Source organism: Dendrobates tinctorius, unplaced genomic scaffold, assembly GCF_039654945.1.
Source record: "Dendrobates tinctorius isolate UK_male_01 unplaced genomic scaffold, ASM3965494v1 ptg000350l, whole genome shotgun sequence".
NCBI classification, from domain to species: Eukaryota; Metazoa; Chordata; class Amphibia; order Anura; family Dendrobatidae; genus Dendrobates; species Dendrobates tinctorius.
This window is the reverse complement of record NW_027362016.1, coordinates 2,410,371-2,436,147: the sequence shown is the minus strand read 5'-3', so window position 1 is coordinate 2,436,147 and position 25,777 is coordinate 2,410,371. Positions and strand designations below refer to the sequence as shown.

General features: G+C 35.7%; 2 non-coding genes across 2 annotated transcripts; both read right to left on the bottom strand.

The window, feature by feature from the left end:
- Positions 1 to 3,115: 3,115 nt before the first annotated feature.
- TRNAL-AAG (transfer RNA leucine (anticodon AAG)) lies at positions 3,116 to 3,198 on the bottom strand. The gene has a single exon. It is a non-coding gene; the product is annotated as a tRNA-Leu (tRNA).
- Positions 3,199 to 19,267: 16,069 nt separating this feature from the next.
- On the bottom strand, positions 19,268 to 19,350 carry TRNAL-CAG (transfer RNA leucine (anticodon CAG)). Its single transcript has one exon. It is a non-coding gene; the product is annotated as a tRNA-Leu (tRNA).
- Positions 19,351 to 25,777: the final 6,427 nt, after the last annotated feature.

Genomic DNA, 25,777 nt, shown 5'->3' with positions numbered 1-25,777 from the left:
AAAAAACATTCATGTGTTCAAAAGGAAAAAGTTACCGTTTCTCAAATTTTTAACATTTTGTTTTCTGTAGATAGTTAAGATTTTTAGGCCTTTTGATCATGATCAATCCATGTGCTTTGTTTAATATCTCCTTAAAATGTAAACGGTGAAGAAAAAGAATTTGCTGAAACCCGGGATTGGACCAGGGACCTTTAGATGTTCAGTCTAACGCTCTCCCAACTGAGCTATTTCGGCCATATCTATACATTTTCTGGGGGGTTTGACACTCTGCAAATGTCAAGTGTCACACCTGGAGGGATATATTATAATTTTTCATTTGACTGTTTTTTGAAGCATGATTTCTATTTGAAACGCCTTCCATTTTGCTGTACATATTTAATAACATTCATTAACTATTTGTGAATGAGTAGAAAAAGACAGCAATTTTGCCATTGAAGTTTTACATTTTCAGTTTGTCTCCATGCACCAGTATAATTCTGACCCTGTGCTTCTAGAATAGGTCATGGTCGCACATAAAACACAATTTGCATGCATAATGTTACATCAAGATTTATTTTTTATGAGATGCAAACAATTGGAGCAAAATAGAGACAAAAATTTAGAGAAAATATTTTATTGATTGTTAATGTTAAAAGTGAGACCATTTGTCCCAAAATGTGCTGAAACATGTCAGAATGACATGGGCATTTCACATTTTTTAAACTATGATTACCTACTTGTTAAGTTTTTGTTTATTAAGTATCGTTATGGTCTATTGATGTATGAGGTGAAAACTATGAAAGTAGACTTACCAGCAAATCCGTTTCTAGATATATTTCATGACAGCACTGTAGAAGGTTGATTCCCTACCCTAATAGGGACAGAGAACACAAAGAGGTGAAATAGTCCCTCCTCATTGACTGTCCAAAGGATTTTTCTAGTGCCAAAAGAACAACAGACATATGCACAAAAAATCTGTTTGATGTTCCTAGAGTTCTTTTTTGAGAGGACAAATTCAGATTCACTCCAAAGACTCTCAGGAAATTTTTCAAAACCACATTACTAAGTTTTGTTTGACCTCATCTAATCAATAAATGAAGATAAAGTTTCTTGAAATTAAATGTTGATGTCAGAAGTGGGAGAAGTGGGAGTCTGCGACCTGAACGCAGCGCCTTAGACCGCTCGGCCATCCTGACTTCGATATGCAATTGGAACTTAACTCCTTCCATGCTAGTCAGCAGAAATGTTACCATTTCTTGTGATTAAAAACTTGTCACACCACCCCAAAAAAGTCAATAAATAACATTTTTTATATGCGTACTTTTCGTCTGCATTAATTTTTAAACCTCCATTTATTTTGTTTGGATATTAGAAATGTTAGATTTCTCACAAATGCGGTGATGCGCCACATTTCTTCAGAAACTACTGTTTGGCCACACAGCAGGGCTTTGAAAGGAAGAGCCCTATTTGGGTTTTGCAATGCAGATTTTGCAGGAATACCTTGCAGATGAAATTTGCAGAGTACCAAAACAGCAGAAAACCTCCCAAAGTGACCACATTTTAGAAATTATTTTGCACAATGAGTTAATCAACACCTGCAATTACTATTGTCAGCCTATAGGTGTTTTCACTCTGAACCATCCAGCATTGCAAGTATGCCAGTTTAGTGCCCAGCTTTTGCTTGCAGAGACAAGCAACCCATACATTTTTAAGTGGGCTCTACTCACTGGAGCAATGTCAAATATGTAGATGCTTTGTCTCACCATTAAAGTAGAAACCTCCTATATTTCAAATTAAATATGACGGACCTGTGTGGAGCTTGTGTTTTTTGCCTTTTTGACTTTGTCCACAGCATATTTTTTAAGGACATTTGTCTCAGTAATGCCTCAGTGTTTCAAAGTCAAACAGGCTGACTATAATCATTCAGCTAGTGTCTGATAAGTGCTGTCTGTTTCAGCTATCAGGTTACCTTTTAATCCTCTTACAGCTAAGTCAATCTGAAATAAAACAAAATAGAGGAAAAATTACTAAAAAACATTCATGTGTTCAAAAGGAAAAAGTTACAATTTCTCAAATTTTTAACATTTTGTTTTCTGTAGATAGGTAAGATTTTTAGGCCTTTTGATCATGATCAGTCCATGTGCTTTGATTAATATCTCCTTAAAATGTAAACGGTGAAGAAAAAGCATTTTGACGAAACCCGGGATTGGACCAGGGACCTTTAGATCTTCAGTCTAACGCTCTCCCAACTGAGCTATTTCAGCCACATCTATACATTTTCTGGGGGGTTTGACACTCTGCAAATGTCAAGTGTCACACCTGGAGGGATATATTATAATTTTTCATTTGACTGTTTTTTGAAGCATGATTTCTATTTGAAACGCCTTCCATTTTGCTGTACATATTTAATAACATTCATTAACTATTTGTGAATGAGTAGAAAAAGACAGCAATTTTGCCATTGAATTTTTACATTTTCAGTTTGTCTCCATGCACCAGTATAATTCTGACCCTGTGCTTCTAGAATAGGTCATGGTCACACATAAAACACAATTTGCATGCATAATGTTACATCAAGTTTTATTTTTTATGAGATGCAAACAATTGGAGCAAAAAAGAGACAAAAATTTAGAGAAAATATTTTATTGATTGTTAATGTTAAAAGTGAGACCATTTGTCCCAAAATGTGCTGAAACATGTCAGAAGGACATGGGCATTTCACATTTTTTAAACTATGATTACCTACTTGTTAAGTTTTTGTTTATTAAGTATCGTTATGGTCTATTGATGTATGAGGTGAAAACTATGAAAGTAGACTTACCAGCAAATCTGTTTCTAGATATATTTCATGACAGCACTGTAGAAGGTTGATTCCCTACCCTAATAGGGACAGAGAACACAAAGAGGTGAAATAGTCCCTCCTCATTGACTGTCCAAAGGATTTTTCTAGTGCCAAAAGAACAACAGACATATGCACAAAAAATCTGTTTGATGTTCCTAGAGTTCTTTTTTGAGAGGACAAATTCAGATTCACTCCAAAGACTCTCAGGAAATTTTTCAAAACCACATTACTAAGTTTTGTTTGACCTCATCTAATCAATAAATGAAGATAAAGTTTCATGAAATTAAATGTTAATGTCAGAAGTGGGATTTGAACCCACACCTCCAGGGGAGACTGCGACCTTAACGCAGCGCCTTAGACCACTCGGCCATCCTGACTTCGGTATGCAATTGGAACTTAACTCCTTCCATGCTAGTCAGCAGAAATGTTACCATTCCTTGTGATTAAAAACTTGTCACACCACCCCAAAAAAGTCAATAAATAACATTTTTTATATGCGTACTTTTCGTCTGCATTAATTTCTAAACCTCCATTTATTTTGTTTGGATATTAGAAATGTTAGATTTCTCACAAATGCGGTGATGCACCACATTTCTTCAGAAACTACTGTTTGGCCACACAGCAGGGCTTTGAAAGGAAGAGCCCTATTTGGGTTTTGCAATGCAGATTTTGCAGGAATACCTTGCAGATGAAATTTGCAGAGTACCAAAACAGCAGAAAACCTCCCAAAGTGACCACATTTTAGAAATTATTTTGCACAATGAGTTAATCAACACCTGCAATTACTATTGTCAGCCTATAGGTGTTTTCACTCTGAACCATCCAGCATTGCAAGTATGCCAGTTTAGTGCCCAGCTTTTGCTTGCAGAGACAAGCAACCCATACATTTTTAAGTGGGCTCTACTCACTGGAGCAATGTCAAATATGTAGATGCTTTGTCTCACCATTAAAGTAGAAACCTCCTATATTTCAAATTAAAGATGACGGACCTGTGTGGAGCTTGTGTTTTTTGCCTTTTTGACTTTGTCCACAGCATATTTTTTAAGGACATTTGTCTCAGTAATGCCTCAGTGTTTCAAAGTCAAACAAGCTGACTATAATCATTCAGCTAGTGTCTGATAAGTGCTGTCTGTTTCAGCTATCAGGTTACCTTTTAATCCTCTTACAGCTAAGTCAATCTGAAATAAAACAAAATAGAGGAGGAAAAATTACTAAAAAACATTCTTGTGTTCAAAAGGAAAAAGTTACAATTTCTCAAATTTTTAACATTTTGTTTTCTGTAGATAGGTAAGATTTTTAGGCCTTTTGATCATGATCAGTCCATGTGCTTTGATTAATATCTCCTTAAAATGTAAACGGTGAAGAAAAAGCATTTCGATGAAACCCGGGATTGGACCAGTGACCTTTAGATCTTCAGTCTAACGCTCGCCCAACTGAGCTATTTCAGCCATATCTATACATTTTCTGGGGGGTTTGACACTCTGCAAATGTCAAGTGTCACACCTGGAGGGATATATTATAATTTTTCATTTGACTGTTTTTTGAAGCATGATTTCTATTTGAAACGCCTTCCATTTTGCTGTACATATTTAATAACATTCATTAACTATTTGTGAATGAGTAGAAAAAGACAGCAATTTTGCCATTGAATTTTTACATTTTCAGTTTGTCTCCATGCACCAGTATAATTCTGACCCTGTGCTTCTAGAATAGGTCATGGTCGCACATAAAACACAATTTGCATGCATAATGTTACATCAAGTTTTATTTTTTATGAGATGCAAACAATTGGAGCAAAAAAGAGACAAAAATTTAGAGAAAATATTTTATTGATTGTTAATGTTAAAAGTGAGACCATTTGTCCCAAAATGTGCTGAAACATGTCAGAAGGACATGGGCATTTCACATTTTTTAAACTATGATTACCTACTTGTTAAGTTTTTGTTTATTAAGTATCATTATGGTCTATTGATGTATGAGGTGAAAACTATGAAAGTAGACTTACCAGCAAATCCGTTTCTAGATATATTTCATGACAGCACTGTAGAAGGTTGATTCCCTACCCTAATAGGGACAGAGAACACAAAGAGGTGAAATAGTCCCTCCTCATTGACTGTCCAAAGGATTTTTCTAGTGCCAAAAGAACAACAGACATATGCACAAAAAATCTGTTTGATGTTCCTAGAGTTCTTTTTTGAGAGGACAAATTCAGATTCACTCCAAAGACTCTCAGGAAATTTTTCAAAACCACATTACTAAGTTTTGTTTGACCTCATCTAATCAATAAATGAAGATAAAGTTTCTTGAAATTAAATGTTGATGTCAGAAGTGGGATTTGAACCCACACCTCTGAGACTGCGACCTGAACGCAGCGCCTTAGACTGCTCGGCCATCCTGACTTCGTTATGCAATTGGAACTTAACTCCTTCCATGCTAGTCAGCAGAAATGTTACCATTCCTTGTGATTAAAAACTTGTCACACCACCCCAAAAAAGTCAATAAATAACATTTTTTATATGCGTACTTTTCGTCTGCATTAATTTTTAAACCTCCATTTATTTTGTTTGGATATTAGAAATGTTAGATTTCTCACAAATGCGGTGATGCACCACATTTCTTCAGAAACTACTGTTTGGCCACACAGCAGGGCTTTGAAAGGAAGAGCCCTATTTGGGTTTTGCAATGCAGATTTTGCAGGAATACCTTGCAGATGAAATTTGCAGAGTACCAAAACAGCAGAAAACCTCCCAAAGTGACCACATTTTAGAAATTATTTTGCACAATGAGTTAATCAACACCTGCAATTACTATTGTCAGCCTATAGGTGTTTTCACTCTGAACCATCCAGCATTGCAAGTATGCCAGTTTAGTGCCCAGCTTTTGCTTGCAGAGACAAGCAACCTATGCATTTTTAAGTGGGCTCTACTCACTGGAGCAATGTCAAATATGTAGATGCTTTGTCTCACCATTAAAGTAGAAACCTCCTATATTTCAAATTAAAGATGACGGACCTGTGTGGAGCTTGTGTTTTTTGCCTTTTTGACTTTGTCCACAGCATATTTTTTAAGGACATTTGTCTCAGTAATGCCTCAGTGTTTCAAAGTCAAACAATCTGACTATAATCATTCAGCTAGTGTCTGATAAGTGCTGTCTGTTTCAGCTATCAGGTTACCTTTTAATCCTCTTACAGCTAAGTCAATCTGAAATAAAACAAAATAGAGGAAAAATTACTAAAAAACATTCATGTGTTCAAAAGGAAAAAGTTACCGTTTCTCAAATTTTTAACATTTTGTTTTCTGTAGATAGTTAAGATTTTTAGGCCTTTTGATCATGATCAGTCCATGTGCTTTGTTTAATATCTCCTTAAAATGTAAACGGTGAAGAAAAAGCATTTTGCCGAAACCCAGGATTGGACCAGGGACCTTTAGATCTTCAGTCTAACGCTCTCCCAAATGAGCTATTTCGGCCATATCTATACATTTTCTTGGGGGTTTGACACTCTGCAAATGTCAAGTGTCACACCTGGAGGGATATATTATAATTTTTCATTTGACTGTTTTTTGAAGCATGATTTCTATTTGAAACGCCTTCCATTTTGCTGTACATATTTAATAACATTCATTAACTATTTGTGAATGAGTAGAAAAAGACAGCAATTTTGCCATTGAATTTTTACATTTTCAGTTTGTCTCCATGCACCAGTATAATTCTGACCCTGTGCTTCTAGAATAGGTCATGGTCGCACATAAAACACAATTTGCATGCATAATGTTACATCAAGTTTTATTTTTTATGAGATGCAAACAATTGGAGCAAAAAAGAGACAAAAATTTAGAGAAAATATTTTATTGATTGTTAAAAGTGAGACCATTTGTCCCAAAATGTGCTGAAACATGTCAGAATGACATGGGCATTTCACATTTTTTAAACTATGATTACCTACTTGTTAAGTTTTTGTTTATTAAGTATCATTATGGTCTATTGATGTATGAGGTGAAAACTATGAAAGTAGACTTACCAGCAAATCCGTTTCTAGATATATTTCATGACAGCACTGTAGAAGGTTGATTCCCTACCCTAATAGGGACAGAGAACACAAAGAGGTGAAATAGTCCCTCCTCATTGACTGTCCAAAGGATTTTTCTAGTGCCAAAAGAACAACAGACATATGCACAAAAAATCTGTTTGATGTTCCTAGAGTTCTTTTTTGAGAGGACAAATTCAGATTCACTCCAAAGACTCTCAGGAAATTTTTCAAAACCACATTACTAAGTTTTGTTTGACCTCATCTAATCAATAAATGAAGATAAAGTTTCTTGAAAATAAATGTTGATGTCAGAAGTGGCATTTGCACCCACACCTCCAGGGGAGACTGCGACCTGAACACAGCGCCTTAGACCGCTCTGCCATCCTGACTTCGAAATGCAATTGGAACTTAACTCCTTCCATGCTAGTCAGCAGAAATGTTACCATTCCTTGTGATTAAAAACTTGTCACACCACCCCAAAAAAGTCAATAAATAACATTTTTTATATGCGTACTTTTCGTCTGCATTAATTTTTAAACCTCCATTTATTTTGTTTGGATATTAGAAATGTTAGAGTTCTCACAAATGCGGTGATGCACCACATTTCTTCAGAAACTACTGTTTGGCCACACAGCAGGGCTTTGAAAGGAAGAGCCCTATTTGTGTTTTGCAATGCAGATTTTGCAGGAATACCTTGCAGATGAAATTTGCAGAGTACCAAAACAGCAGAAAACCTCCCAAAGTGACCACATTTTAGAAATTATTTTGCACAATGAGTTAATCAACACCTGCAATTACTATTGTCAGCCTATAGGTGTTTTCACTCTGAACCATCCAGCATTGCAAGTATGCCAGTTTAGTGCCCAGCTTTTGCTTGCAGAGACAAGCAACCCATACATTTTTAAGTGGGCTCTACTCACTGGAGCAATGTCAAATATGTAGATGCTTTGTCTCACCATTAAAGTAGAAACCTCCTATATTTCAAATTAAAGATGACGGACCTGTGTGGAGCTTGTGTTTTTTGCCTTTTTGACTTTGTCCACAGCATATTTTTTAAGGACATTTGTCTCAGTAATGCCTCAGTGTTTCAAAGTCAAACAAGCTGACTATAATCATTCAGCTAGTGTCTGATAAGTGCTGTCTGTTTCAGCTATCAGGTTACCTTTTAATCCTCTTACAGCTAAGTCAATCTGAAATAAAACAAAATAGAGGAGGAAAAATTACTAAAAAACATTCATGTGTTCAAAAGGAAAAAGTTACAATTTCTCAAATTTTTAACATTTTGTTTTCTGTAGATAGGTAAGATTTTTAGGCCTTTTGATCATGATCAGTCCATGTGCTTTGATTAATATCTCCTTAAAATGTAAACGGTGAAGAAAAAGCATTTCGATGAAACCCGGGATTGGACCAGTGACCTTTAGATCTTCAGTCTAACGCTCGCCCAACTGAGCTATTTCAGCCATATCTATACATTTTCTGGGGGGTTTGACACTCTGCAAATGTCAAGTGTCACACCTGGAGGGATATATTATAATTTTTCATTTGACTGTTTTTTGAAGCATGATTTCTATTTGAAACGCCTTCCATTTTGCTGTACATATTTAATAACATTCATTAACTATTTGTGAATGAGTAGAAAAAGACAGCAATTTTGCCATTGAATTTTTACATTTTCAGTTTGTCTCCATGCACCAGTATAATTCTGACCCTGTGCTTCTAGAATAGGTCATGGTCGCACATAAAACACAATTTGCATGCATAATGTTACATCAAGTTTTATTTTTTATGAGATGCAAACAATTGGAGCAAAAAAGAGACAAAAATTTAGAGAAAATATTTTATTGATTGTTAATGTTAAAAGTGAGACCATTTGTCCCAAAATGTGCTGAAACATGTCAGAAGGACATGGGCATTTCACATTTTTTAAACTATGATTACCTACTTGTTAAGTTTTTGTTTATTAAGTATCATTATGGTCTATTGATGTATGAGGTGAAAACTATGAAAGTAGACTTACCAGCAAATCCGTTTCTAGATATATTTCATGACAGCACTGTAGAAGGTTGATTCCCTACCCTAATAGGGACAGAGAACACAAAGAGGTGAAATAGTCCCTCCTCATTGACTGTCCACAGGATTTTTCTAGTGCCAAAAGAACAACAGACATATGCACAAAAAATCTGTTTGATGTTCCTAGAGTTCTTTTTTGAGAGGACAAATTCAGATTCACTCCAAAGACTCTCAGGAAATTTTTCAAAACCACATTACTAAGTTTTGTTTGACCTCATCTAATCAATAAATGAAGATAAAGTTTCTTGAAATTAAATGTTGATGTCAGAAGTGGGATTTGAACCCACACCTCTGAGACTGCGACCTGAACGCAGCGCCTTAGACTGCTCGGCCATCCTGACTTCGTTATGCAATTGGAACTTAACTCCTTCCATGCTAGTCAGCAGAAATGTTACCATTCCTTGTGATTAAAAACTTGTCACACCACCCCAAAAAAGTCAATAAATAACATTTTTTATATGCGTACTTTTCGTCTGCATTAATTTTTAAACCTCCATTTATTTTGTTTGGATATTAGAAATGTTAGATTTCTCACAAATGCGGTGATGCACCACATTTCTTCAGAAACTACTGTTTGGCCACACAGCAGGGCTTTGAAAGGAAGAGCCCTATTTGGGTTTTGCAATGCAGATTTTGCAGGAATACCTTGCAGATGAAATTTGCAGAGTACCAAAACAGCAGAAAACCTCCCAAAGTGACCACATTTTAGAAATTATTTTGCACAATGAGTTAATCAACACCTGCAATTACTATTGTCAGCCTATAGGTGTTTTCACTCTGAACCATCCAGCATTGCAAGTATGCCAGTTTAGTGCCCAGCTTTTGCTTGCAGAGACAAGCAACCTATACATTTTTAAGTGGGCTCTACTCACTGGAGCAATGTCAAATATGTAGATGCTTTGTCTCACCATTAAAGTAGAAACCTCCTATATTTCAAATTAAAGATGACGGACCTGTGTGGAGCTTGTGTTTTTTGCCTTTTTGACTTTGTCCACAGCATATTTTTTAAGGACATTTGTCTCAGTAATGCCTCAGTGTTTCAAAGTCAAACAATCTGACTATAATCATTCAGCTAGTGTCTGATAAGTGCTGTCTGTTTCAGCTATCAGGTTACCTTTTAATCCTCTTACAGCTAAGTCAATCTGAAATAAAACAAAATAGAGGAAAAATTACTAAAAAACATTCATGTGTTCAAAAGGAAAAAGTTACCGTTTCTCAAATTTTTAACATTTTGTTTTCTGTAGATAGTTAAGATTTTTAGGCCTTTTGATCATGATCAGTCCATGTGCTTTGTTTAATATCTCCTTAAAATGTAAACGGTGAAGAAAAAGCATTTTGCCGAAACCCAGGATTGGACCAGGGACCTTTAGATCTTCAGTCTAACGCTCTCCCAAATGAACTATTTCGGCCATATCTATACATTTTCTTGGGGGTTTGACACTCTGCAAATGTCAAGTGTCACACCTGGAGGGATATATTATAATTTTTCATTTGACTGTTTTTTGAAGCATGATTTCTCTTTGAAACGCCTTCCATTTTGCTGTACATATTTAATAACATTCATTAACTATTTGTGAATGAGTAGAAAAAGACAGCAATTTTGCCATTGAATTTTTACATTTTCAGTTTGTCTCCATGCACCAGTATAATTCTGACCCTGTGCTTCTAGAATAGGTCATGGTCGCACATAAAACACAATTTGCATGCATAATGTTACATCAAGTTTTATTTTTTATGAGATGCAAACAATTGGAGCAAAAAAGAGACAAAAATTTAGAGAAAATATTTTATTGATTGTTAAAAGTGAGACCATTTGTCCCAAAATGTGCTGAAACATGTCAGAATGACATGGGCATTTCACATTTTTTAAACTATGATTACCTACTTGTTAAGTTTTTGTTTATTAAGTATCATTATGGTCTATTGATGTATGAGGTGAAAACTATGAAAGTAGACTTACCAGCAAATCCGTTTCTAGATATATTTCATGACAGCACTGTAGAAGGTTGATTCCCTACCCTAATAGGGACAGAGAACACAAAGAGGTGAAATAGTCCCTCCTCATTGACTGTCCAAAGGATTTTTCTAGTGCCAAAAGAACAACAGACATATGCACAAAAAATCTGTTTGATGTTCCTAGAGTTCTTTTTTGAGAGGACAAATTCAGATTCACTCCAAAGACTCTCAGGAAATTTTTCAAAACCACATTACTAAGTTTTGTTTGACCTCATCTAATCAATAAATGAAGATAAAGTTTCTTGAAAATAAATGTTGATGTCAGAAGTGGCATTTGCACCCACACCTCCAGGGGAGACTGCGACCTGAACACAGCGCCTTAGACCGCTCTGCCATCCTGACTTCGAAATGCAATTGGAACTTAACTCCTTCCATGCTAGTCAGCAGAAATGTTACCATTCCTTGTGATTAAAAACTTGTCACACCACCCCAAAAAAGTCAATAAATAACATTTTTTATATGCGTACTTTTCGTCTGCATTAATTTTTAAACCTCCATTTATTTTGTTTGGATATTAGAAATGTTAGAGTTCTCACAAATGCGGTGATGCACCACATTTCTTCAGAAACTACTGTTTGGCCACACAGCAGGGCTTTGAAAGGAAGAGCCCTATTTGGGTTTTGCAATGCAGATTTTGCAGGAATACCTTGCAGATGAAATTTGCAGAGTACCAAAACAGCAGAAAACCTCCCAAAGTGACCACATTTTAGAAATTATTTTGCACAATGAGTTAATCAACACCTGCAATTACTATTGTCAGCCTATAGGTGTTTTCACTCTGAACCATCCAGCATTGCAAGTATGCCAGTTTAGTGCCCAGCTTTTGCTTGCAGAGACAAGCAACCTATACATTTTTAAGTGGGCTCTACTCACTGGAGCAATGTCAAATATGTAGATGCTTTGTCTCACCATTAAAGTAGAAACCTCCTATATTTCAAATTAAAGATGACGGACCTGTGTGGAGCTTGTGTTTTTTGCCTTTTTGACTTTGTCCACAGCATATTTTTTAAGGACATTTGTCTCAGTAATGCCTCAGTGTTTCAAAGTCAAACAATCTGACTATAATCATTCAGCTAGTGTCTGATAAGTGCTGTCTGTTTCAGCTATCAGGTTACCTTTTAATCCTCTTACAGCTAAGTCAATCTGAAATAAAACAAAATAGAGGAAAAATTACTAAAAAACATTCATGTGTTCAAAAGGAAAAAGTTACCGTTTCTCAAATTTTTAACATTTTGTTTTCTGTAGATAGTTAAGATTTTTAGGCCTTTTGATCATGATCAGTCCATGTGCTTTGTTTAATATCTCCTTAAAATGTAAACGGTGAAGAAAAAGCATTTTGCCGAAACCCGGGACCTTTAGATCTTCAGTCTAACGCTCTCCCAACTGAGCTATTTCGGCCATATCTATACATTTTCTTGGAGGTTTGACACTCTGCAAATGTCAAGTGTCACACCTGGAGGGATATATTATAATTTTTCATTTGACTGTTTTTTGAAGCATGATTTCTATTTGAAACGCCTTCCATTTTGCTGTACATATTTAATAACATTCATTAACTATTTGTGAATGAGTAGAAAAAGACAGCAATTTTGCCATTGAATTTTTACATTTTCAGTTTGTCTCCATGCACCAGTATAATCCTGACCCTGTGCTTCTAGAATAGGTCATGGTTGCACATAAAACACAATTTGCATGCATAATGTTACATCAAGTTTTATTTTTTATGAGATGCAAACAATTGGAGCAAAAAAGAGACAAAAATTTAGAGAAAATATTTTATTGATTGTTAATGTTAAAAGTGAGACCATTTGTCCCAAAATGTGCTGAAACATGTCAGAAGGACATGGGCATTTCACATTTTTTAAACTATGATTACCTACTTGTTAAGTTTTTGTTTATTAAGTATCGTTATGGTCTATTGATGTATGAGGTGAAAACTATGAAAGTAGACTTACCAGCAAATCCGTTTCTAGATATATTTCATGACAGCACCGTAGAAGGTTGATTCCCTACCCTAATAGGGACAGAGAACACAAAGAGGTGAAATAGTCCCTCCTCATTGACTGTCCAAAGGATTTTTCTAGTGCCAAAAGAACAACAGACATATGCACAAAAAATCTGTTTGATGTTCTTTTTTGAGAGGACAAATTCAGATTCACTCCAAAGACTCTCAGGAAATTTTTCAAAACCACATTACTAAGTTTTGTTTGACCTCATCTCATCAATAAATGAAGATAAAGTTTCTTGAAATTAAATGTTGATGTCAGAAGTGGATTTGAACCCACCTCCAGGGGAGACTGGAGAAGTGGATTTGAACCCACACCTCCAGGGGAGACTGCGACCTAAACGCAGCGCCTTAGACCGCTCGGCCATCCTAACTTCAATATGCAATTGGAACTTAACTCCTTCCATGCTAGTCAGCAGAAATGTTACCATTCCTTGTGATTACAAACTTGTCACACCACCCCAAAAAAGTCAATAAGTAACATTTTTTATATGCGTACTTTTCGTCTGCATTAATTTTTAAACCTCCATTTATTTTGTTTGGATATTAGAAATGTTAGATTTCTCACAAATGCGGTGATGCACCACATTTCTTCAGAAACTACTGTTTGGCCACACAGCAGGGCTTTGAAAGGAAGAGCCCTATTTGGGTTTTGCAATGCAGATTTTGCAGGAATACCTTGCAGATGAAATTTGCAGAGTACCAAAACAGCAGAAAACCTCCCAAAGTGACCACATTTTAGAAATTATTTTGCACAATGAGTTAATCAACACCTGCAATTACTATTGTCAGCCTATAGGTGTTTTCACTCTGAACCATCCAGCATTGCAAGTATGCCAGTTTAGTGCCCAGCTTTTGCTTGCAGAGACAAGCAACCCATACATTTTTAAGTGGGCTCTACTCACTGGAGCAATGTCAAATATGTAGATGCTTTGTCTCACCATTAAAGTAGAAACCTCCTATATTTCAAATTAAAGATGACGGACCTGTGTGGAGCTTGTGTTTTTTGCCTTTTTGACTTTGTCCACAGCATATTTTTTAAGGACATTTGTCTCAGTAATGCCTCAGTGTTTCAAAGTCAAACAAGCTGACTATAATCATTCAGCTAGTGTCTGATAAGTGCTGTCTGTTTCAGCTATCAGGTTACCTTTTAATCCTCTTACAGCTAAGTCAATCTGAAATAAAACAAAATAGAGGAAAAATTACTAAAAAACATTCATGTGTTCAAAAGGAAAAAGTTACCGTTTCTCAAATTTTTAACATTTTGTTTTCTGTAGATAGTTAAGATTTTTAGGCCTTTTGATCATGATCAGTCCATGTGCTTTGTTTAATATCTCCTTAAAATGTAAACGGTGAAGAAAAAGCATTTTGCCAAAACCTGGGATTGGACCAGGGACCTTTAGATCTTCAGTCTAACTCTCTCCCAACTGAGCTATTTCGGCCATATCTATACATTTTCTGGGGGGTTTGACACTCTGCAAATGTCAAGTGTCACACCTGGAGGGATATATTATAATTTTTCATTTGACTGTTTTTTGAAGCATGATTTCTATTTGAAACGCCTTCCATTTTGCTGTACATATTTAATAACATTCATTAACTATTTGTGAATGAGTAGAAAAAGACAGCAATTTTGCCATTGAATTTTTACATTTTCAGTTTGTCTCCATGCACCAGTATAATTCTGACAATGTGCTTCTAGAATAGGTCATGGTCGCACATAAAATACAATTTGCATGCATAATGTTACATCAAGTTTTATTTTTTATGAGATGCAAACAATTAGAGCAAAAAAGAGACAAAAATTTAGAGAAAATATTTTATTGATTGTTAATGTTAAAAGTGAGACCATTTGTCCCAAAATGTGCTGAAACATGTCAGAAGGACATGGGCTTTTCACATTTTGTAAACTATGATTACCTACTTGTTAAGTTTTTGTTTATTAAGTATCGTTATGGTCTATTGATGTATGAGGTGAAAACTATGAAAGTAGACTTACCAGCAAATCCGTTTCTAGATATATTTCATGACAGCACTGTAGAAGGTTGATTCCCTACCCTAATAGGGACAGAGAACACAAAGAGGTGAAATAGTCCCTCCTCATTGACTGTCCAAAGGATTTTTCTAGTGCCAAAAGAACAACAGACATATGCACAAAAAATCTGTTTGATGTTACTAGAGTTCTTTTTTGAGAGGACAAATTCAGATTCACTCCAAAGGAAATTTTTCAAAACCACATTACTAAGTTTTGTTTGACCTCATCTAATCAATAAATGAAGATAAAGTTTCTTGAAATTAAATGTTGATGTCAGAAGTGGGATTTGAACCCATGCCTCCAGGGGAGACTGCAACCTGAACACAGCGCCTTAGACCGCTCGGCCATCCTGACTTCGAAATGCAATTGGAACTTAACTCCTTCCATGCTAGTCAGCAGAAATGTTACCATTCCTTGTGATTAAAAACTTGTCACACCACCCCAAAAAAGTCAATAAATAACATTTTTTATATGCGTACTTTTCGTCTGCATTAATTTTTAAACCTCCATTTATTTTGTTTGGATATTAGAAATGTTAGAGTTCTCACAAATGCGGTGATGCACCACATTTCTTCAGAAACTACTGTTTGGCCACACAGCAGGGCTTTGAAAGGAAGAGCCCTATTTGGGTTTTGCAATGCAGATTTTGCAGGAATACCTTGCAGATGAAATTTGCAGAGTACCAAAACAGCAGAAAACCTCCCAAAGTGACCACATTTTAGAAATTATTTTGCACAATGAGTTAATCAACACCTGCAATTACTATTGTCAGCCTATAGGTGTTTTCACTCTGAACCATCCAGCATTGCAAGTATGCCAGTTTAGTGCCCAGCTTTTGCTTGCAGAGACAAGCAACCTATACATTTTTAAGTGGGCTCTACTCACTGGAGCAATGTCAAATATGTAGATGCTTTGTCTCACCATTAAAGTAGAAACCTCCTATATTTCAAAATAAAGATGACGGACCTGTGTGGAGCTTGATTTTTTTGCCTTTTTGACTTTGTCCACAGCATATTTTTTAAGGACATTTGTCTCAGTAATGCCTCAGTGTTTCAAAGTCAAACAATCTGACTATAATCATTCAGCTAGTGTCTGATAAGTGCTGTCTGTTTCAGCTATCAGGTTACCTTTTAATCCTCTTACAGCTAAGTCAATCTGAAATAAAACAAAATAGAGGAAAAATTACTAAAAAACATTCATGTGTTCAAAAGGAAAAAGTTACCGTTTCTCAAATTTTTAACATTTTGTTTTCTGTAGATAGTTAAGATTTTTAGGCCTTTTGATCATGATCAGTCCATGTGCTTTGTTTAATATCTCCTTAAAATGTAAACGGTGAAGAAAAAGCATTTTGCCGAAACCCGGGACCTTTAGATCTTCAGTCTAACGCTCTCCCAACTGAGCTATTTCGGCCATATCTATACATTTTCTTGGAGGTTTGACACTCTGCAAATGTCAAGTGTCACACCTGGAGGGATATATTATAATTTTTCATTTGACTGTTTTTTGAAGCATGATTTCTATTTGAAACGCCTTCCATTTTGCTGTACATATTTAATAACATTCATTAACTATTTGTGAATGAGTAGAAAAAGACAGCAATTTTGCCATTGAATTTTTACATTTTCAGTTTGTCTCCATGCACCAGTATAATCCTGACCCTGTGCTTCTAGAATAGGTCATGGTCGCACATAAAACACAATTTGCATGCATAATGTTACATCAAGTTTTATTTTTTATGAGATGCAAACAATTGGAGCAAAAAAGAGACAAAAATTTAGAGAAAATATTTTATTGATTGTTAATGTTAAAAGTGAGACCATTTGTCCCAAAATGTGCTGAAACATGTCAGAAGGACATGGGCATTTCACATTTTTTAAACTATGATTACCTACTTGTTAAGTTTTTGTTTATTAAGTATCGTTATGGTCTATTGATGTATGAGGTGAAAACTATGAAAGTAGACTTACCAGCAAATCCGTTTCTAGATATATTTCATGACAGCACTGTAGAAGGTTGATTCCCTACCCTAATAGGGACAGAGAACACAAAGAGGTGAAATAGTCCCTCCTCATTGACTGTCCAAAGGATTTTTCTAGTGCCAAAAGAACAACAGACATATGCACAAAAAATCTGTTTGATGTTACTAGAGTTCTTTTTTGAGAGGACAAATTCAGATTCACTCCAAAGACTCTCAGGAAATTTTTCAAAACCACATTACTAAGTTTTGTTTGACCTCATCTAATCAATAAATGAGGATAAAGTTTCTTGAAATTAAATGTTGATGTCAGAAGTGGGATTTGAACCCACGCCTCCAGGGGAGACTACAACCTGAACACAGGGCCTTAGACCGCTCGGCCATCCTGACTTGAAAATGCAATTGGAACTTAACTCCTTCCATGCTAGTCAGCAGAAATGTTACCATTCCTTGTGATTAAAAACTTGTCACACCACCCCAAAAAAGTCAATAAATAACATTTTTTATATGCGTACTTTTCGTCTGCATTAATTTTTAAACCTCCATTTATTTTGTTTGGATATTAGAAATGTTAGAGTTCTCACAAATGCGGTGATGCACCACATTTCTTCAGAAACTACTGTTTGGCCACACAGCAGGGCTTTGAAAGGAAGAGCCCTATTTGGGTTTTGCAATGCAGATTTTGCAGGAATACCTTGCAGATGAAATTTGCAGAGTACCAAAACAGCAGAAAACCTCCCAAAGTGACCACATTTTAGAAATTATTTTGCACAATGAGTTAATCAACACCTGCAATTACTATTGTCAGCCTATAGGTGTTTTCACTCTGAACCATCCAGCATTGCAAGTATGCCAGTTTAGTGCCCAGCTTTTGCTTGCAGAGACAAGCAACCTATACATTTTTAAGTGGGCTCTACTCACTGGAGCAATGTCAAATATGTAGATGCTTTGTCTCACCATTAAAGTAGAAACCTCCTATATTTCAAAATAAAGATGACGGACCTGTGTGGAGCTTGTGTTTTTTGCCTTTTTGACTTTGTCCACAGCATATTTTTTAAGGACATTTGTCTCAGTAATGCCTCAGTGTTTCAAAGTCAAACAATCTGACTATAATCATTCAGCTAGTGTCTGATAAGTGCTGTCTGTTTCAGCTATCAGGTTACCTTTTAATCCTCTTACAGCTAAGTCAATCTGAAATAAAACAAAATAGAGGAAAAATTACTAAAAAACATTCATGTGTTCAAAAGGAAAAAGTTACCGTTTCTCAAATTTTTAACATTTTGTTTTCTGTAGATAGTTAAGATTTTTAGGCCTTTTGATCATGATCAGTCCATGTGCTTTGTTTAATATCTCCTTAAAATGTAAACGGTGAAGAAAAAGCATTTTGCCGAAACCCGGGACCTTTAGATCTTCAGTCTAACGCTCTCCCAACTGAGCTATTTCGGCCATATCTATACATTTTCTTGGAGGTTTGACACTCTGCAAATGTCAAGTGTCACACCTGGAGGGATATATTATAATTTTTCATTTGACTGTTTTTTGAAGCATGATTTCTATTTGAAACGCCTTCCATTTTGCTGTACATATTTAATAACATTCATTAACTATTTGTGAATGAGTAGAAAAAGACAGCAATTTTGCCATTTAATTTTTACATTTTCAGTTTGTCTCCATGCACCAGTATAATCCTGACCCTGTGCTTCTAGAATAGGTCATGGTCGCACATAAAACACAATTTGCATGCATAATGTTACATCAAGTTTTATTTTTTATGAGATGCAAACAATTGGAGCAAAAAAGAGACAAAAATTTAGAGAAAATATTTTATTGATTGTTAATGTTAAAAGTGAGACCATTTGTCCCAAAATGTGCTGAAACATGTCAGAAGGACATGGGCATTTCACATTTTTTAAACTATGATTACCTACTTGTTAAGTTTTTGTTTATTAAGTATCGTTATGGTCTATTGATGTATGAGGTGAAAACTATGAAAGTAGACTTACCAGCAAATCCGTTTCTAGATATATTTCATGACAGCACTGTAGAAGGTTGATTCCCTACCCTAATAGGGACAGAGAACACAAAGAGGTGAAATAGTCCCTCCTCATTGACTGTCCAAAGGATTTTTCTAGTGCCAAAAGAACAACAGACATATGCACAAAAAATCTGTTTGATGTTACTAGAGTTCTTTTTTGAGAGGACAAATTCAGATTCACTCCAAAGACTCTCAGGAAATTTTTCAAAACCACATTACTAAGTTTTGTTTGACCTCATCTAATCAATAAATGAAGATAAAGTTTCTTGAAATTAAATGTTGATGTCAGAAGTGGGATTTGAACCCACGCCTCCAGGGGAGACTGCGACCTGAACACAGCGCCTTAGACCGCTCGGCCATCCTGACTTCGAAATGCAATTGGAACTTAACTCCTTCCATGCTAGTCAGCAGAAATGTTACCATTCCTTGTGATTAAAAACTTGTCACACCACCCCAAAAAAGTCAATAAATAACATTTTTTATATGCGTACTTTTCGTCTGCATTAATTTTTAAACCTCCATTTATTTTGTTTGGATATTAGAAATGTTAGATTTCTCACAAATGCGGTGATGCACCACATTTCTTCAGAAACTACTGTTTGGCCACACAGCAGGGCTTTGAAAGGAAGAGCCCTATTTGGGTTTTGCAATGCAGATTTTGCAGGAATACCTTGCAGATGAAATTTGCAGAGTACCAAAACAGCAGAAAACCTCCCAAAGTGACCACATTTTAGAAATTATTTTGCACAATGAGTTAATCAACACCTGCAATTACTATTGTCAGCCTATAGGTGTTTTCACTCTGAACCATCCAGCATTGCAAGTATGCCAGTTTAGTGCCCAGCTTTTGCTTGCAGAGACAAGCAACCCATACATTTTTAAGTGGGCTCTACTCACTGGAGCAATGTCAAATATGTAGATGCTTTGTCTCACCATTAAAGTAGAAACCTCCTATATTTCAAATTAAAGATGACGGACCTGTGTGGAGCTTGTGTTTTTTGCCTTTTTGACTTTGTCCACAGCATATCTTTTAAGGACATTTGTCTCAGTAATGCCTCAGTGTTTCAAAGTCAAACAAGCTGACTATAATCATTCAGCTAGTGTCTGATAAGTGCTGTCTGTTTCAGCTATCAGGTTACCTTTTAATCCTCTTACAGCTAAGTCAATCTGAAATAAAACAAAATAGAGGAAAAATTACTAAAAAACATTCATGTGTTCAAAAGAAAAAAGTTACCGTTTCTCAAATTTTTAACATTTTGTTTTCTGTAGATAGTTAAGATTTTTAGGCCATTTGATCATGATCAGTTCATGTGCTTTGTTTAATATCTCCTTAAAATGTAAACGGTGAAGAAAAAGCATTTGGCCGAAACCCAGGATTGGACCAGGGACCTTTAGATCTTCAGTCTAACGCTCTCCCAACTGAGCTATTTCTGCCATATCTATACATTTTCTGGGGGTTTTGACACTCTGCAAATGTCAAGTGTCACACCTGGAGGGATATATTATAATTTTTCATTTGACTGTTTTTTGAAGTATGATTTCTATTTGAAACGCCTTCCATTTTGCTGTACATATTTAATAACATTCATTAACTATTTGTGAATGAGTAGAAAAAGACAGCAATTTTGCCATTGAATTTTTACATTTTCAGTTTGTCTCCATGCACCAGTATAATTCTGACCCTGTGCTTCTAGAATAGGTAATGGTCGCACATAAAACACAATTTGCATGCATAATGTTACATCAAGTTTTATTTTTTATGAGATGCAAACAATTGGAGCAAAAAAGAGACAAAAATTTAGAGAAAATATTTTATTGATTGTTAAAAGTGAGACCATTTGTCCCAAAATGTGCTGAAACATGTCAGAATGACATGGGCATTTCACATTTTTTAAACTATGATTACCTACTTGTTAAGTTTTTGTTTATTAAGTATCGTTATGGTCTATTGATGTATGAGGTGAAAACTATGAAAGTAGACTTACCAGCAAATCCGTTTCTAGATATATTTCATGACAGCGCTGTAGAAGGTTGATTCCCTACCCTAATAGGGACAGAGAACACAAAGAGGTGAAATAGTCCCTCCTCATTGACTGTCCAAAGGATTTTTCTAGTGCCAAAAGAACAACAGACATATGCACAAAAAATCTGTTTGATGTTCCTAGAGTTCTTTTTTGAGAGGACAAATTCAGATTCACTCCAAAGACTCTCAGGAAATTTTTCAAAACCACATTACTAAGTTTTGTTTGACCTCATCTCATCAATAAATGAAGATAAAGTTTCTTGAAATTAAATGTTGATGTCAGAAGTGGGATTTGAACCCACACCTCCAGGGGAGACTGCGACCTGAACGCAGCGCCTTAGACCGCTCGGCCATCATGACTTCGATATGCAATTGGAACTTAACTCCTTCCATGCTAGTCAGCAGAAATGTTACCATTCCTTGTGATTAAAAACTTGTCACACCACCCCAAAAAAGTCAATAAATAACATTTTTTATATGCGTACTTTTCGTCTGCATTAATTTTTAAACCTCCATTTATTTTGTTTGGATATTAGAAATGTTAGATTTCTCACAAATGCGGTGATGCACCACATTTCTTCAGAAACTACTGTTTGGCCACACAGCAGGGCTTTGAAAGGAAGAGCCCTATTTGGGTTTTGCAATGCAGATTTTGCAGGAATACCTTGCAGATGAAATTTGCAGAGTACCAAAACAGCAGAAAACCTCCCAAAGTGACCACATTTTAGAAATTATTTTGCATAATGAGTTAATCAACACCTGCAATTACTATTGTCAGCCTATAGGTGTTTTCACTCTGAACCATCCAGCATTGCAAGTATGCCAGTTTAGTGCCCAGCTTTTGCTTGCAGAGACAAGCAACCCATACATTTTTAAGTGGGCTCTACTCACTGGAGCAATGTCAAATATGTAGATGCTTTGTCTCACCATTAAAGTAGAAACCTCCTATATTTCAAATTAAAGATGACGGACCTGTGTGGAGCTTGTGTTTTTTGCCTTTTTGACTTTGTCCACAGCATATTTTTTAAGGACATTTGTCTCAGTAATGCCTCAGTGTTTCAAAGTCAAACAAGCTGACTATAATCATTCAGCTAGTGTCTGATAAGTGCTGTCTGTTTCAGCTATCAGGTTACCTTTTAATCCTCTTACAGCTAAGTCAATCTGAAATAAAACAAAATAGAGGAAAAATTACTAAAAAACATTCATGTGTTCAAAAGGAAAAAGTTACCGTTTCTCAAATTTTTAACATTTTGTTTTCTGTAGATAGTTAAGATTTTTAGGCCTTTTGATCATGATCAGTCCATGTGCTTTGTTTAATATCTCCTTAAAATGTAAACGGTGAAGAAAAAGCATTTTGCCGAAACCCAGGACCTTTAGATCTTCAGTCTAACGCTCTCCCAACTGAGCTATTTCGGCCATATCTATACATTTTCTGGGGGGTTTGACACTCTGCAAATGTCAAGTGTCACACCTGGAGGGATATATTATAATTTTTCATTTGACTGTTTTTTGAAGCATGATTTCTATTTGAAACGCCTTCCATTTTGCTGTACATATTTAATAACATTCATTAACTATTTGTGAATGAGTAGAAAAAGACAGCAATTTTGCCATTGAATTTTTACATTTTCAGTTTGTCTCCATGCACCAGTATAATTCTGACCCTGTGCTTCTAGAATAGGTCATGGTCGCACATAAAACACAATTTGCATGCATAATGTTACATCAAGTTTTATTTTTTATGAGATGCAAACAATTGGAGCAAAAAAGAGACAAAAATTTAGAGAAAATATTTTATTGATTGTTAAAAGTGAGACCATTTGTCCCAAAATGTGCTGAAACATGTCAGAATGACATGGGCATTTCACATTTTTTAAACTATGATTACCTACTTGTTAAGTTTTTGTTTATTAAGTATCGTTATGGTCTATTGATGTATGAGGTGAAAACTATGAAAGTAGACTTACCAGCAAATCCGTTTATAGATATATTTCATGACAGCACCGTAGAAGGTTGATTCCCTACCCTAATAGGGACAGAGAACACAAAGAGGTGAAATAGTCCCTCCTCATTGACTGTCCAAAGGATTTTTCTAGTGCCAAAAGAACAACAGACATATGCACAAAAAATCTGTTTGATGTTCCTAGAGTTCTTTTTTGAGAGGACAAATTCAGATTCACTCCAAAGACTCTCAGGAAATTTTTCAAAACCACATTACATGAAGATAAAGTTTCTTGAAATTAAATGTTGATGTCAGAAGTGGGATTTGAACCCACACCTCCAGGGGAGACTGCGACCTGAACGCAGCACCTTAGACTGCTCGGCCATCCTGACTTCAATATGCAATTGGAACTTAACTCCTTCCATGCTAGTCAGCAGAAATGTTACCATTCCTTGTGATTAAAAACTTGTCACACCACCCCAAAAAAGTCAATAAATAACATTTTTTATATGCGTACTTTTCGTCTGCATTAATTTTTAAACCTCCATTTATTTTGTTTGGATATTAGAAATGTTAGATTTCTCACAAATGCGGTGATGCACCACATTTCTTCAGAAACTACTGTTTGGCCACACAGCAGGGCTTTGAAAGGAAGAGCCCTATTTGGGTTTTGCAATGCAGATTTTGCAGGAATACCTTGCAGGTGAAATTTGCAGAGTACCAAAACAGCAGAAAACCTCCCAAAGTGACCACATTTTAGAAATTATTTTGCACAATGAGTTAATCAACACCTGCAATTACTATTGTCAGCCTATAGGTGTTTTCACTCTGAACCATCCAGCATTGCAAGTATGCCAGTTTAGTGCCCAGCTTTTGCTTGCAAAGACAAGCAACCCATACATTTTTAAGTGGGCTCTACTCACTGGAGCAATGTCAAATATGTAGATGCTTTGTCTCACCATTAAAGTAGAAACCTCCTATATTTCAAATTAAAGATGACGGACCTGTGTGGAGCTTGTGTTTTTTGCCTTTTTGACTTTGTCCACAGCATATTTTTTAAGGACATTTGTCTCAGTAATGCCTCAGTGTTTCAAAGTCAAACAAGCTGACTATAATCATTCAGCTAGTGTCTGATAAGTGCTGTCTGTTTCAGCTATCAGGTTACCTTTTAATCCTCTTACAGCTAAGTAAATCTGAAATAAAACAAAATAGAGGAAAAATTACTAAAAAACATTCATGTGTTCAAAAGGAAAAAGTTACCGTTTCTCAAATTTTTAACATTTTGTTTTCTGTAGATAGTTAAGATTTTTAGGCCTTTTGATCATGATCAGTCCATGTGCTTTGTTTAATATCTCCTTAAAATGTAAACGGTGAAGAAAAAGCATTTTGCCGAAACCCGGGACCTTTAGATCTTCAGTCTAACGCTCTCCCAACTGAGCTATTTCTGCCATATCTATACATTTTCTGGGGGGTTTGACACTCTGCAAATGTCAAGTGTCACACCTGGAGGGATATATTATAATTTTTCATTTGACTGTTTTTTGAAGCATGATTTCTATTTGAAACGCCTTCCATTTTGCTGTACATATTTAATAACATTCATTAACTATTTGTGAATGAGTAGAAAAAGACAGCAATTTTGCCATTGAATTTTTACATTTTCAGTTTGTCTCCATGCACCAGTATAATTCTGACCCTGTGCTTCTAGAATAGGTCATGGTCGCACATAAAACACAATTTGCATGCATAATGTTACATCAAGTTTTATTTTTTATGAGATGCAAACAATTGGAGCAAAAAAGAGACAAAAATTTAGAGAAAATATTTTATTGATTGTTAAAAGTGAGACCATTTGTCCCAAAATGTGCTGAAACATGTCAGAATGACATGGGCATTTCACATTTTTTAAACTATGATTACCTACTTGTTAAGTTTTTGTTTATTAAGTATCGTTATGGTCTATTGATGTATGAGGTGAAAACTATGAAAGTAGACTTACCAGCAAATCCGTTTATAGATATATTTCATGACAGCACCGTAGAAGGTTGATTCCCTACCCTAATAGGGACAGAGAACACAAAGAGGTGAAATAGTCCCTCCTCATTGACTGTCCAAAGGATTTTTCTAGTGCCAAAAGAACAACAGACATATGCACAAAAAATCTGTTTGATGTTCTTTTTTGAGAGGACAAATTCGGATTCACTCCAAAGACTCTCAGGAAATTTTTCAAAACCACATTACTAAGTTTTGTTTGACCTCATCTCATCAATAAATGAAGATAAAGTTTCTTGAAATTAAATGTTGATGTCAGAAGTGGGATTTGAACCCACAGCTCCAGGGGAGACTGCAACCTGAACGCAGCGCCTTAGACCGCTCGGCCATCCTGACTTCGATATGCAATTGGAACTTAACTCCTTCCATGCTAGTCAGCAGAAATGTTACCATTCCTTGTGATTAAAAACTTGTCACACCACCCCAAAAAAGTCAATAAATAACATTTTTTATATGCGTACTTTTCGTCTGCATTAATTTTTAAACCTCCATTTATTTTGTTTGGATATTAGAAATGTTAGATTTCTCACAAATGCGGTGATGCACCACATTTCTTCAGAAACTACTGTTTGGCCACACAGCAGGGCTTTGAAAGGAAGAGCCCTATTTGGGTTTTGCAATGCAGATTTTGCAGGAATACCTTGCAGATGAAATTTGCAGAGTACCAAAACAGCAGAAAACCTCCCAAAGTGACCACATTTTAGAAATTATTTTGCACAATGAGTTAATCAACACCTGCAATTACTATTGTCAGCCTATAGGTGTTTTCACTCTGA